The sequence below is a fragment of the Tympanuchus pallidicinctus genome, unplaced genomic scaffold (genome assembly GCF_026119805.1).
Source record: "Tympanuchus pallidicinctus isolate F22 unplaced genomic scaffold, pur_lepc_1.0 scaffold15, whole genome shotgun sequence".
NCBI lineage: Eukaryota > Metazoa > Chordata > Aves > Galliformes > Phasianidae > Tympanuchus > Tympanuchus pallidicinctus.
In genome coordinates, this window is record NW_026294669.1 from 35,521,843 (window position 1) to 35,537,289 (window position 15,447).

Sequence of the window (15,447 nt, forward strand, 5' to 3'; positions counted from 1 at the left end):
GTGGATCTTCAGGTTTTGACTTTAACATCTGCAGTAAATACACAGTAAACCACTTCTTTCACATACAGAAATTCTGCAAGCAGATGGCTACCACTTCTGGAGCATGAAGTCCTTCCTCTGTCCTTGACTTTGCGTGCCACTGTCCTTATCGAAATGAGTAATGACACATCCCCAGCTGGAACACAGGCTGTGTTGGTATCCAGCAGCCCAGATGCTCTACTTGAAGTCTCCAAATCCCTCCAATCTGTAAGAGTGTGCTGGAAGGATCAGGAGCAGATTTATCCTGAGATTTCTGGCACTTCTCCTTCCAACCATGGCCAGCAACTCCAAGAGAAATGCCTCTCTTTTATGTTTTGGCACTTCTAGTGTTGGCAGGAGGCAGAGGAGAGGAAAACAAACCTGAGTCTTCCAAAAACTCCATAAACAAACAAAGATTTCCTTTCAATGTGGCTGAAGATGGCCAGAGATCTGGGAAGCAGAAGACAGAGGGAGAATTATAGCGTCAACATCACTAAATGTTTCTCCTAAACGCAGCACAAATCAGGGCTTGCACCTCTCCAGCACATTTTACCACAGTGACATCAAGACAGAAAGGTGTTCTAACTGTGAGGGAGGGATCCCTTGAGAATTGCAAAAAATTTGTTTGCTTGAGAGTCTGCCTTGCCAGAGGGGCACTGAGTAGGGCTGGCAGGCTGAGAAAACATGCTTTTTAGGCCACAAAAATGAGGGACAGGCTTGGGAACATCACAACAGATCAGGCCTCAGGAAGGCAGTTCCATTCTAGGCTAGTGCACCGCAGTGCTGAGTGGTTTTGTCTGGGCTTCACATCTCCAGAGGGAATGCTAACACATTTGTCATCATTCTGAAAGGAAATTCTGGTGAAACGTTAAATTCAGGCTCTGCTAGACCTCCTAAGAGAGCCTGAGGACATTTTTAATTCATGTTCCTGGGCAAGGCATACAAGGCAATTGCTTTTCCAGACATGTAGGCATGTCCAGCAACCTTGGTCGTGAACTGCTGGTCACAGATAAAAGTGAAGCAACTTTGGCAGTAGCTCTTCCAGAAGTAGTTTTCCTCAATTTTCTCTTTGTATGTAGAGGTGGTTGGGTTAATAGCAGCTGTTCTCAGAGCCCTCACAGCAATGAAGTCTGGACTTGAGGTTGCTACAGGCGCTATGGTGCCGGAAGAAATGGATAATTATACCTGAACACCCACAAGAAGACATTAAGGCTGTTATAATCATGAGCATTGAGATATGTTACTTATGTGAGCTGTATTGATGAAAACCTGCTGGCTCTAACCTTCGATCCTAACACTGTTGATAGGACTATTTTCTTACAAAACTAAACCAAACGAACGGATTCACCATCACATACTGCCCAAAACAACCCAAGGAAGTGCTACTACATAAACTGAGCTTAAATACATCCAAATTATTTATTTCTTGGAAATGGACATATTCAAATAGAACCAGTCGTTAAAAGATGATGTTTACCACATTGATTTCAGAGAGTAAGGTTGAGTGACCACAATCTGAAACACATCACATTAGTAAATTATTGCCTCCTGGCATGCAATTTGGCTGTGGAGTCTTCTACTATACAGATGTGATCTGAGAAAAGCCAGTTGGTTAGATAACAAGTGCTCAGCTCCTAATCCCACCATTAATGAATGAGTAAGTCATGAATGAGTCATTCCTACCTCTCTGGCTTAGTTTTCATGCTAATAAAATTAAAATGAATAATAGTTTTTCCTTTCCTTTCCTTTCCTTTCCTTTCCTTTCCTTTCCTTTCCTTTCCTTTCCTTTCCTTTCCTTTCCTTTCCTTTCCTTTCCTTTCCTTTCCTTTCCTTTCCTTTCCTTTCCTTTCCTTCCCTTCCCTTCCCTTCCCTTCCCTTCCCTTCCCTTCCCTTCCCTTCCCTTCCCTTCCCTTCCCTTCCCTTCCCTTCCCTTCCCTTCCCTTCCCTTCCCTTCCCTTCCCTTCCCTTCCCTTCCCTTCCCTTCCCTTCCCTTCCCTTCCCTTCCCTTCCCTTCCCTTCCCTTCCCTTCCCTTCCCTTCCCTTCCCTTCCCTTCCCTTCCCTTCCCTTCCCTTCCCTTCCCTTCCCTTCCCTTCCCTTCCCTTCCCTTCCCTTCCCTTCCCTTCCCTTCCCTTCCCTTCCCTTCCCTTCCCTTCCCTTCCCTTCCCTTTTTTTCCCCCCTTTCTTCCCCCTTTTTTCTTTTTTCCTTTTTTCCTTTTTTTATATCTGCATGGGTGTGATGTTCTGCAGGCTGATTAATGAGGTGATTTTCTGTGAGAGAAAAGGATGCTGGTCCTGGAAACAGTCTTACAGACATACTGAAGAAGTTGTGCATATTGTCCAGGAATGACATGGAAGAAAGGAAGAGGAAGAGATTCAGTTTACTGCTGTGAAGCCTCAAGGCATTATACAGTTCCTTCCCAACCAGTCCTTTTTCATTTTTGGACTGATGCTGTCAAAACCAGTGAGGAATTCCTCAGAAAGACACCTCTTCCATCTTAATGAATTACACTTACTAATTTAATAAGACTAACTTAGACTAACACAAAGGGAGGTGTTATTCTCTCCCTTGGAAAGCTGCACAAAGTACAACATTGATCTCACTGAACCACTCTTGAAGTACACGCTTTCCAGGAAATGGATGCATACGTTTATACGTATGTATATATTTACTTTAACATTGCTTATTTCTGCTCTCCCTCCAGCACAACAGCTCCACTGCCTTTCTCTGTGCTGCTCTTGGAAGCAGTTCACACAGCATCACAAAGGGAATACTGCAAACTTCCGCACGAGTTTCGCACGATCGATGGGGCTTGCCGTGGGAAGGGAAAGCACATATGTACCCAGCCTTCTGAAGGTTCGGCCACGTTTTTGGAGCCACAGAACTGGATCCTGGTATAAATTAACATTTGTCCATTCCCAGATGTTCGTTCCGCCTTGTTGCGACACCTCTTACCTACTTTCAGACTGACCTTGCACTGGTCTTGAGAATGTTCACGAGTTCTTCAGTCATTGTTAAGAACAAGGAAAAAGAAACAAACATCTGGTTAGCAGAGCTGCCAAGTGCACATTCCTTCATTGTTTTTCAACCTTTCAATCCCTTTGTTTTTTGCTTGAAATTCCGTTTGATAAACGTGCAGGGAGCCACAGGGCATTGATTAGATGAAATTCCAGCTCTGACCCACACCACTGCTCCACCAGCATTGACTCAGTGGAAGCACCACTGACATCCACAGCCCCCAAACGGCCAAAAGTAGGAATTGTGCCCTGATGAATCTATCCCAAGTGTGTTTATGCGTAGAGACTTCATCCCACTCCCTCTGAGGTCAATGGGAGATTTGCCACCGACTTCATTGGGAACAGGATGGGGCTTTAATATTGTTACTCCTCTGAAATGGTGTTCAAGTCCACCTCCTGCCAAGATGTGGAGTTCTCAGTTTCTATCGCTGTAATGGTTTTTAATCGGAAACAATGATTTTATTGAATCTTGGCCTGAGGTGCTGGCACTGCCTGACAGAGCAGGTGGGACTGTTCCAACAAAAACTCATGAAATATCAAGCTCACAAACACAGCTTCACCTTCTCTACCTTTGCTGTACAAGATCTAGCCTGCCGCGTCTCCACATGGAAGCATCTTCTCTTGAGCATAACTGCTCAGAACTGGATGAATTCAGCCCTTGGTTCACACAGATATGATCAACTCTCTAAGCTGCTAAGTTGAGGAAAGGAACTGCCTTACATTTCACCTGTTGATAGACAGATTCTTTGTGGCCTGATTCAGACCTAGGGCAGGTCATACCACCTTCCAGAGACAGCTGTCTTTTGAAGGAGCATGCTAAGGTGAGGTCAAATTTTCAGTTGAGGCCAGGAAACCAGGCACAAGAGCTCAGTGTGAAAAGCACCGCTGACTAATTTTGGAGAGTAATCACAGGGAAAAGGTAAGGCATAAAAGGGCTGCTGCGTTCTCCATCGATGAGATGTCTTAGCGGGGCATTGCATTAGCTGTTGCTTGGAATACCAAGGATCTGAGTATTTTAAAAGCTTCCCTCTGTTTTTTATTTACATGTGAGTGAGTCTGTGTCCCTGAAAACCAGATTTGAAGATCATTAATCTGAGACAAAAATCCAGGCAGACTTATGCAATGCTGTCCCACCCAGCTGTCAATCCTTACCGACCCCAATCTACGCACTGACTGACGCTGTAAGCAGGATTGTACCAGACTGGAAAGCTGCTCGTTTCCATCAGAGATGCCAAATCTGCGGTGTGGCTTTGTGATCCATGTTGACACCAGCCATCAAAAAAATTCCATTTTCTTCCAAATGGTCACTTCCATAAATGCCAAGTTTTGGGCAACACAATGTACGGCATTTCCAGCAAACTGCTCAGTGACCTCATTTGAATTGCCAGTTCTTCTTTTTTTTTTTTTTTAAATGCCTTTCTTTTAGCCATACATTTTAGATTAAAAAATAATAATCTTGCAATCTCTCAGAAAAATTGGACTTTCGAAATGAGGATGCAAAGAAGCATAGTCTGGTAGAGACTTGAGCAGGCAGACTATATAGTCCTTCAGTCACTGGACATTCTTATATCTGTTCCACACTCAGGCATTGTATACACAAACATGAAGACCATTTTCAGCTTTCAGGCTATACTCTGCCATCAGTTTTTTATATAAGACATTTCCAAGTGTTGCCTTATTCAAAGAAACTACAGACTCAGAAACTCTAGTTTGTGAATGTGCCATCCTCATGGAATTTCCAATTGTAAGTGATTTCTGAGTGAGGAAAATACAGCCCAAAAGAGATATATTGGCTGCTCAGTTCCTACACACAGGAGGTCCAAACAGCATTGGTAAACTGTCTTGGAGAGATGATAATCCCAAAGAAGAAGAAAACAATTTTGGTAGAGCTTGAGAATATAAATGCAGAAGGACCTTGGCATACTAGGCTTGTGCTGGTATTTCATGAGCAATGCCCTTTTATGATCTTGAGGAAGGAACAGTTGTGCTCACATCTGGAAATTACACAGTAGCTTGTCAAGAAAGATAGTCAGGTACACGCTACTGTGTTCTGTGAAAGAAAAACTGTTAAAACTTTCCTACGTTTTCTATTAGTTTCATCCTTGGAACAGTTTTAGCAATTCTGGATGGTTTAACAGCCTCTTCAAACCAGCAAAAGCACACTCGTAACATCTTTGTAGAAGAAAAAGTTTTGGAAAGCTATTTTGACCAGGTCTTCTCCATATGAGGGAACTGCATTCAAAAGATTGGAAATTCTGCTTTGGTTTTGCACAGGTGTCCTCTCACTGACCCGTAACTTCATTTAACTCTCCTCAAGAGGAACACCAGAATCCGTGCTAAACTTATTAGCTTTCACAAAGAATATTTTCTTTGAGGAAATGGCCAGCACACGTGCTTTGCCTTCTCTGAAGACTCCAATGAATACAGCACAAACTCTATACTCCTGTAGCTAGGAGGTTTTTTCCCCCAAAGACAGACATATATTAGTACCCTTCAATACTCTCTTGCCTATTCTGTTGCATTTCCCACAGGTGCCACTGAGCTCAATAGGCAGACCTCCCTTTGTTTCCATGTTCTCTTTCTCATAGCTAATTTGGACATCTGATGTCCCTTGATCCTATATCCTATTTCTCTCAAACCACCTTTTCTTCTGCAGAGTATGAACCTCCATGACCAAAGCATAGGGTATTCGTTAGGTCGCAAAGATGTTTAATGCTTTTGGTTGCTTTTTCTTCAGCTGCTTGCCTGCCACAAGACTGTCACAAAATGTGAGATTTAGACCTGAGGCACAGCCCAGGGATGTTTGCTGGAGGCCACTACAGTCTCAAAAGACAGCATCTGCCCTATGTTTTAGAGGGAAAAACAAACAAACACAGAATGAATTTGCGCAACGTGTAATCGAACACAGTTGTTCTAAAAGGCAAGAAAGAAGAGTTTCGTGCTGTCCTCATAACATCCATCCAGGACCCCACATCCCAAGGCTCTGCCTAATGTGATCTTTTTCAGCTTCTTCACTGTATTTTCTGCGTGTAGCTGGAGTTCCTTTTTCCCCTCATGGGGGTTTGCTTTTGGTTATAAGAGCTGCAGAGAGTGCAGAAATATTAACAGCAGTTGACAGAAGAGCTCTCAGAGGGACACAGAGGCTCCTGGCTTACCACTCAGTGTACAGCCCTTAGGATAACGTTTATCGTCTTACTGTTATAATTATTATTGCTTTCATTAAAATGGAGGAGATGAGAGACCTGCAAGGGGCGGAGAGCCTGAAATCATGCATATTTTTTTTATGACACCCAATGCATCCCATGCTCCTAGCCAAAGCACCCGGGCAGTCTATCTCATCACTATCAGCAGTAATAGTGAAAAAAGACCTACAAGTTACTTGATAAAATGCCCCAATATGAGATATTGTAGCCTCACACGGGGGACTTCACAGCTGTACCCAGGCTGGTTACAGCTGTTACATGGAGTTGCTGCATCTCAGTCCATGCTCAGCTTGCTGTTTTGGAGCATGCAGAGTTTCCCTCCAAAGTGAAAAAAAAATGCTGTCCCTTCTGAGGAAAGTGTGTAAGTTTCCTTTTTTTCAAGAGCAGATTGAACAGAAAATCCTTTCCATTTCCCCCTAAAGAGGGCTCTTTCTCCACGCAAGGCAGTGCTTTAACACCATGAGCTGAATCAATGCAAGTATTTCACCTTGAGACTGACTGTGTTTTCCGTTGGAATATCTATCACACTAGATAAACCCCATGGCTTTAATCATGTTGAAATTAAAGAGGTTGCACACCAGGCCCCTCCTGATTTTGCAGGGATGCAGGTTTGCATGGCAGAGCTAAGGAGACCTTTGGCAGCAAGATGAATCAGGGTAGGCAGAGGAATGAACATCTGTCCATGGCTGAAGCAAGCACAGCAAAGCCATAACCTCTCACACTACAAGAAAGGCACTGCATTTCTTGGACTGTGACAAAATTGATTCCAATGAGTTTTAATCAAGTCTGTCACATCTCTTGGCTAACATAGGTACAAAGCACCTCTGATTCCTAGGACAGTCAAGTGCAAACTAAGTGATCTCATATATATTTGCGTTGTACCTTCCAATCATATTCAGACAAGAAATCAGCATAAATCACATGTTCCTCAAATGAAAGGATGTTTATTCACGTAGATGTCATCTCAGACATTGCAAAACATAGCCTTCCCACTTCTTCCCCATGCTATGCAAGACCCATCATCCTCAAACCAGCCAACAATTTCCGTCTTCAGAATGTTCCTCACTCAAACTCTGAGTTCTTGGCAACTCCACACAGAGAGGTCACATGCAGACAACTGACCTTGAGCAACAGTGTCACCTCCAGCGCTGTGTCCAGTGCACATTCTTCTGCACTGAGATGTAGCATCTCATAATCTACAACAATGAATAGAAACATATTCATCTTCCTGGTCTGTCTTCTTCTAATCTCTCAAGGAGTGTCCTATAGTCTATGACTGCTGACTCAGTATTCCCAGAATGCATTAATCATTTTAAGTCATAATAATGTTTTCTAATGAAGAATAAGCTACAGCTGTTAAGAAAAGGCAAATGCTAGGCAAGCTTTTGTAGGCGTATTAGTAAGTGCTACTTAGTGAACTTCCCATTTTGATGTGTGCAAATGACATTAATTAGCACAAGCAGAAGGTTAGCTTTATGACTCTTTGAGCATTTTCATCTAATTAGATATATAGGAGACACTTGTAGATGCTAAAGAGCAACGCATTCAGTGAATTCTCCTTTGGAATAAATGGGGGGCAATCGTTAGGCAATGAGGTAAACTCTTCAACAGACTAGATCTTTATCCAGGTTGGTAACTTGAATTGTTCCCAAACCATTAGCCCCACATACCTTTTCACCACCTCCATGTCAGTCCCAGATCTCTGCATGGCCAAGCTGCACAAAGCCACATACTTTAGAAGCCATACGTACCTCAATAAATGCAAACTAGTTCATATAGAGCTTGGAGTAACTGAGATTAGATTTGGTATTAACTTTCTCAGCTGTGACTACGTGACCTTCTGGTCTGAAATGTATCCTGGGAAAATGAAAGGAAGTCAAATGTGTGTGATCTATGTGGAAAAGTGAAAGGAAGCCATGCTTTGGCCATCAGTTATGTAAAAGGATGTGGTAAAAATGAAGGGGCAGAACACAGGGACAGGCTGTGGAGTAGCAGATATCAGTGGAATCAAGGGGAAAATAGACTGGAACATTAGGAAGCATTTTCTACTAATAAAGGATGAGGAAACATTAAGTGAAGCTTTACTGTTACTGCTGTCCTCTAAGAACAGGTGAGACGTCTGTTAGAACTGAGAAGGTGACATTGGTCATGCATTAGAGAACGAAGAGGGGTTGCATGCCTTCCTGGAATTCTCTGCAGCATCACTGTCCAGTAAACAAACAGCCAAACAAATTTCTCAGATTTGGGGAGTTTTTAATTTTATTTTTTTAAAACATTTTCACTTGTGCAATATACCTAATTCTCTAGTGCTGCTGCATTGCTTCTGACTGAGCTGTATGCCTATGACTGATACTGATTCTCGTGTTCATTAAATGCATTACTCCATCAAAAGAACACAAAAACAAAGTGATTTCAGTCATGGTAACTACGGTTACTAAATTTTCAGCTATGGAGCCAAAATTCAATTAGGCAACCACAGGTAAGTACTACTTTTTACCTCTTCTATTGCAGCTGGACAGGTGCAGAGGTTATGCCTTGAAACATCATGCTGATCACACTGAGATCACATCTACTAAACCACCTGGCCAAGTTCATGTTAAGTTTAGCTGTGATGTTCTGAAAAGCCTATCTGAAAGGTAATTTACATTCTTCAACTGAAATAATCATAACTGATTTCCATTTCCCCTCAAAACTTCTATATGTAAACTTTTCACCTATGGTCTCTGCTCATGCAGTTTTGCAGAAAAGCTGTCCTAAAGGTTAAGCTATTTGGAGAAATATATATCATATATATGCATTCACATGGAGGAGAAGACAGCTCTACTGTGCTCCTCTCAGGACTCATCTATCAGCCATTTTTGGGTCCAGTGGGGCCACGAAACTCAACAGCCTGCCTACAGCCTGGAGTTATACAGACCTGGGGTTATACAGACCATAATTCCTTCACCTAAAAGCCAACCTGGATGATGGGAGTTCAGACATGACCTGCAAGTATATTTGTTTAATAACACGGCTTCTCAGTTCCACTGGTAGGAACTTAAACAGGGCTGGCTGTCATGAAAGCTTGACTGCTCTCTGATAATGCCCTGCAGCACACAGGCTGGCTGCAAAATATTTTGTTGACACCTAAGACCTCCACTCCTCTGAGGCCGTAAAAAGTCAGATAAATAACCTACAAGAGCCAGAAAGTGCAAGGGGACAGATGCGTCTGACTAGAGTTTCTTCAGCTTTGCTTTAATGCTAGGAGTTATCACAAAAATGGCCAAACGAAGAACCAGCACTATTTTTTTCACTTCTGCATGTTTGTGTGTGTGGACATGAGAAAGTTTGTTCTCTTTCATTGTGGGTTTCACTGGTATTTCCACCAAGAAGGACAGTGCTTTGAAGCTGGAGGCTGGGTACGTTCCTTAGGAACTGGGGGTGATTCCAGAACGCAATTATATTATTAGTACAAATAAAGCATGACATTTCCTACTACAGCACATCCAGAAGGAATTTTTACATAGTTTTTAAGACCCCAGAGTCACTTCAGCCCTAGTCACGCTGGAATACCAGCTGCTCAGAAGAGCAAGGACTAGTTAAAAGAATGAAGTGTTTAAAACTTCTTTTTTTATTTTATTTTATTTTTTTTTTTAAGAAATAACTTTTCTTTGTCTTGCTTCACTGGCTTCCAGTAACCCGAATAGATGAAGTTACTGCATCGTGAGCAATAGCTGAATTACAACCATGAACATACTTTTCTTTGGTGAACTTGTAGAGAAAATGAACACCATTTTTTCACATACCTGAGGAATAAAAGCACTCGTGGAGAGGAATCTCTCCCACTGGGAACCCTGGTGTACTTTGCAGTAGTATTTTATTAAGAGCTGGAGAGTTCAAGGGTCTCACAAATGTAAGTTTTCAATTAGCTTTCCATTATGTCCCAAACAGTCTCTAAATACTCAACTAAACTTTAATCCAATCACTTGATTTGACTCCAAGCATGATTTATCTTTTAATCATCATCCGTTCAATGAGGGGGAAAAGAAAGCAAACTTGTTCTTGGCTCATCATGACTCATACATGAATTTACTGCGATCAGAGTTGTGTTTTCCTTTTGGCTGATGCCTTGGCAAGTGCAAGCATTGGCTCTGGCTTTCTGTTTAAGTATGATCATTCCTGCTCATTCCCCATCCCCCTTCAAAATGTTGAATAACACTACATGTTTGTCCTTTATACCTTTTCCCACTGAGGCATGTGATTTTTTTGTAGTATCTTAGTGTTTCATTAATCAAAACTGTCTGCTATTTGACCTGCACTCACAATATAAAACACGTTTTTAAAAGGGAGCTCAGTATTTTAAATGAGTGGCATTTTTTTTATTTTTATTTTTTTTCTGGGAGAATGTATTATAGAGAAAGCACCAGGACAACAAGACACAAACCAGCAAGTACCTTCTGGTATTTGTCATACAGCCAACACGGCATACAGACAAGCTCTCTGGAGGAGCTACATGGTGCCACCTCTTCTTCTGAGAGCTGCAGCACCCCATTCACCAGCTACAGCTACACAGGTTTACAGCTTACCTCCCAGAGACACCACAGCCACATGCTTTTGCCTTTGTGCAATAGCCACAGTTAAATGCACCTTCCCAGCTAAAATAAGAAGTAGACCCAACCTTTGCCCACGAGTGGCATGAACTGAAGAGCCTTCGGGGCTTTAAGTGCTGTGTAACATCTCCCAGGCATTATTATTCATGTTAGTGGCTGGTGAAACAGTTCTAGCTGACAGAGTTTGCATATACTGCTTTCATCATAATTTGCTGGCTGCCCTGAACTCTGAAGCAGCAGAACTCCCCAGAGCATACACGTTTCTCAAGAGATTTCCCACTGAAGTGTTCTTTACCATTCACATTGGCTAGAAAGTTTGGACAAAGTCCTTCAGGCTGCCACCAACTCAAATTTTAATGCAAGGCTAACTGTGCTTGAAAGACTTCTCTGAATGCTGAGTTTCAGGCTACCAGAAAGGCTCTATGTCACTCCGAGTGACATTCATCCCCTCATTTGTATGTGAAAAAGAAAAATGAGGCTACTGGAAAGCAATTCATCTCAATGCCCTCTTCTGATTTGCTGCCAGCATTGGTCTCAGGAGCTGTCTCACTCAGTTCCAGTGTCAACATCTGCTTTGTAGGCAGCTCCAATTAGGCAAGATGACTTTGTGATCCAGGTTCCCATGCTGCCCCTAGCCAACAGTTGATATGTGCCTCACTGATCTTTACTTGTTGGTTTGTCTCTACTGCTCCATTTCACAGCTGCTGCTGTGCAGCCTAGCTTCTGGCAGAGGTCCTGCCTGTGGTCTAGTTCTTCCCAGTGATTTAGCTATTGAGAAGGGTGTACTCTACCTCCACAGGACACACTGATTAGTTCCCAGTGCCAAATCCTTTTTAAATCTGACTTTTCAGGCTATGGCATTCATCAGTAAATGCAGACATTGTAAGGTCTTCACCAAGAAAATCAGATGCAAACTTTCAATAAAGGCAATAATGACCTATCAGCCCTTGCAGATCATTTAGTGGTCTTGGAGACTTTGAGTCAAGACTGGATATATCTTTGTAAAAACATCCTTTTGCAACAAGAAAATCTCACTGGGCTTAAGGCCAAAGTTGCTGGGTAACAACTGAAGGTGTGTGCTATCAGGGCAATCAGAATAGAGATCATAATGATTCCCTTCTGGGTTTAAATACTATGAAAATTCACTTCTTGTTAATACTGAATTCATAGAGCAGGAATTCGCACTTGGGATCCTACCCAAGAAAACTGGCAGCCTACACAGCAGATCTGAACACTTCACTGCTTTTACAGTGGGAGGCTGCATTTGTGCTGCTGGGAACGGCTCTTAGATCTTTTACTTTGATGCTCATTTTTTGCCACTGCCTTTTTCTCTCACACAGTCAAGGAATCATAACCTTCCTGGTCTGCAGAGCTGCCCCAGAAAACATTGCCCTGTTAATGGTCTCCAGTTCAGTGCAAGGAGGGAAGTATTGGGGATGGAAACACTAAACTTATTTTTGACACAGAGTGATTCATCTGATCCAAATCTTCCCAACACTCGAGCTCACTCTTCATTGGTATCAGACACTTGCCTTTCACGAGCAGAATGACTACTTCCTACACTGCCAGCTCTTTTACTTTTCCCAGCCATAACTTTTATGGTAGAAAAAAGGAGGAAATGCCAAAACACAGAGTGAAGTCACCATCAGCTGAGCATCCTTGAAAGAGCACCGTGGTTGTGTCCTGCTAGCCTCTCAGGTAGGGCATGCTTGTGGAGTCTGACTGCAGAGCTGTGTCCTCATCTGCTAAGCTCAGCAAACTGCCCATCCACACAGTACCAAAACTGCTTTTTAGAACTTAATCTTTGCATTTGTGATGGAGTTGAGGAAACCCCGGTGATGCCAAGCTGGTGTCTTTTACTTCATCCTAGCAGAGCTTGGTTCAAGCCCTTTTCTGGAAAATGAGAGTGCTGTGTGGTTGCACATGCCCAGCAGCTCAGCAGGCTGCCTGCAGCCCTTTGGTTGTCCCCATATGCTCATCTCTTTGTCCCCATGCAGATCTGGGAGACTGTTTTCTCTTCCATACCTGTTTCAAGGTGTGGCTGCGCATCTGGAAACTGATCTTGTTTTCTGATTTCTGATTTCCCCCTCCTGATTTCATAGAGATGCCTCCTCAACACAAAACAACCCACTGGGCGATAAGTAAATAAGCAACTAAGGCTCTTCTGTCCCATCCTGCAGTGTTACGGTAACATTATGTGGTAGCTCTGCACAAAGAGCAGGTTCTGGGTTTGTTCATTCTGCCCTCTATGTCCACACGTTTGAGGTTACTGGTAACAGCCAGGGAGAAGCAGCTCCTGGCTGGAGAGCAGAGCTGAAGCATCTCACACACGTGGAGACTTTCCGAAGCTATTGTTCCCATTTTATAGTGTGAACATGTGCTGGCTTCCCATAAAGCAACAACAGCTGTCAGTCAAACAGACATCACTCTGTAAATCTGCCCCAGCAACTCTGTTTCCAAACCCTGGGTCTCCAGGCAGGTTTATGAGGTGCAGCCTGCACGATTAACTAGTGCAGAGGATTGCAAAGCAGGTGCAGTGAGGAGGAGGGAGCAGGGCTGGGGGGAGCTGGGACATCCAGCCTGGACTTCAGGCCCTGCTCACTGGCCCAGTGAGGGCCTCAGGCTCTGAAGTCCCACAGATTTTACACATTAATGGGAAATATCACAGGGTTTCTGACTGAGGTGTGATCTAGAGATGCATGAGCATGAGTCTCTTCTCTGTTCTTTTGTTGGACTACAGTGTTTCTCCTCATCAGTTCTCTGCTTAGGAAAAGCTAGAAGACTAATAAAGAAATTAACCAGAGACAGAATCTGTGGGCATGTTTCTTTTTCTAATGACTTCTTTTTTTTCTATTTAAAAAGACCATAAAAAAGGTAGATATGCAGGATGCATCTGAAGAAAAAAGTGTCAGGCTTCCAGGAATGGATAACTCACCCCTTTAAAAACTGTTCATGCAGAATCCAGAAAGCAACTTTTTTGACAGTGGTCTTGCAAAGAGAATGAACTGTTTTCTTCAAGAAGAAAGAAGCAGAATGATTTTCTTAGATTCCGACTGCTTGAATGCTAACTGAACTCACTGACAAAAATTGATTTTAAGGCAATTTAGTCATGAACGAGAGAGGGACACTCAAAGTTATTGCTATGACTCATCTAAAGAAAGCCATTAATAACTGCAGTAGCTATAACATGAACTGAAATTTTTCCTCTCCCCAGAGGTATTTCTCACTGATTACAGAGGTATGGATATTTATGGGCACTATCTGCAGTCTCTGGAGGATGTCTTATGTTAACTTTCCTGTGTTATCTCTCAGGTGGCTGAGGAAGTCACCACGCAGTGCAGGACAAGCAGTCCTCCTTAGGCAGGAACTTTCATTCAGAAGTTTCCATGAGCACTTCACCTTCCTTGAGATCCAAACTGTACAATTATGAATAGGCTGATTTACGTGTTGTGTCCCAAAGACAGCCATCCACTTAAATTAGCAGCCACAAACCCCAGTTCAATGACTTGGATGAGGAACTATTTGGCAGCAACAGTCCAAAGGTCATCCCCTGACTCATAAAATGCTCTGTGAAAAAGGGGAAACCACGAGTGACTGTTTTTATTAGAGAAAATACCTTCCTTCTCCTAAGGAGACTGGGATTAATTTTCCATAGCTTTGCAAACACCCTGCAGAACGTTTAAAGTGACTGCTATCACTTTTAAACACCAAAGACTTTGAAAGCAAAGACTATCTTGAATAGTTTACGTTAATAAAGAAATAAATCAAAGCTATATGAACTATCATTCACCAGTGACTTTCCCCACAAACTCTGGCATCTGATGTTTCTACCCTGTGAATAATAAAGGTCCTGTTACCTTTTTTCACTGAAAATCAACATCCTGTGTATGCTATGATTGTTTCATTTCGCAATTATTTGAGCATCTCAGAAATAGAAATTACTTCTTTGAAATTCTCTTGCTCTGGAAATCCTCCTCCTGCTTTTCATTACACCGTTACAGTTGTTCTCCTTGTAGGTTAAAAAGAAGCACATTCCATTTTTAAATGATAATACTTGCCCTTTTTTTTTTTTTTTTTTTTTTGCCCCCCAGCACTTCACAATGTGTCCAATACTTCAGGAACACCAGGCATAGCATATGGCTCAAAAGAAGGCATAGGAACTCAGTGGTCCACCTCTTTGATGCAGAGAGATCAACCAACCAATCACCAGGTCAGTTCAGATACTGCAAATCCCTCTGAACAGCTGTAGTTCAGCAATATCATTACTAATGTTTGTTGAATAAGTTATACCCCTGAGAGCTGGACTCTCTCACTTGGATAATGCATTCTCCCAAATTTCTGGCCTCTTTCATTTAATTGTCTCTGTTCATTTGGGATCCAACTCCCAGCCCTGCTGATAAACACAGTGTTAATATAAATATTAAATAAATAAATTCCCAAACAAAAACACAGAAAACTCTCAGTGTCTTCAGTAGGAATATTCCCTGAAAGCAGGCTTATGCTCAAGCTCTGAGAAAATCCCAGATAGATTTCTATTTTCATTAGGTGATGGAGAGGGCAAATACAACGTAAGAAAGTAGCTCCCAGAGTGAATATCTCATTGTAAGAGCTGAGTAAATCC

General features: G+C 42.5%; 1 protein-coding gene across 12 annotated transcripts in view; it reads right to left on the reverse strand.

Annotated features, from left to right (window-relative positions):
• The window catches only part of LOC128076892 (UDP-glucuronosyltransferase 1-6-like), a 245,886-nt gene extending 240,452 nt beyond the window's left edge, over positions 1-5,434 (reverse strand). For all 12 annotated transcript variants that reach the window (XM_052675337.1, XM_052675347.1, XM_052675338.1 and 9 more), the window contains exon 1: positions 5,426-5,434. The gene's annotated coding sequence lies outside the window, so the exon portion shown is untranslated. The remainder of the gene's footprint in view (positions 1-5,425) is intronic.
• Positions 5,435-15,447: the final 10,013 nt, after the last annotated feature.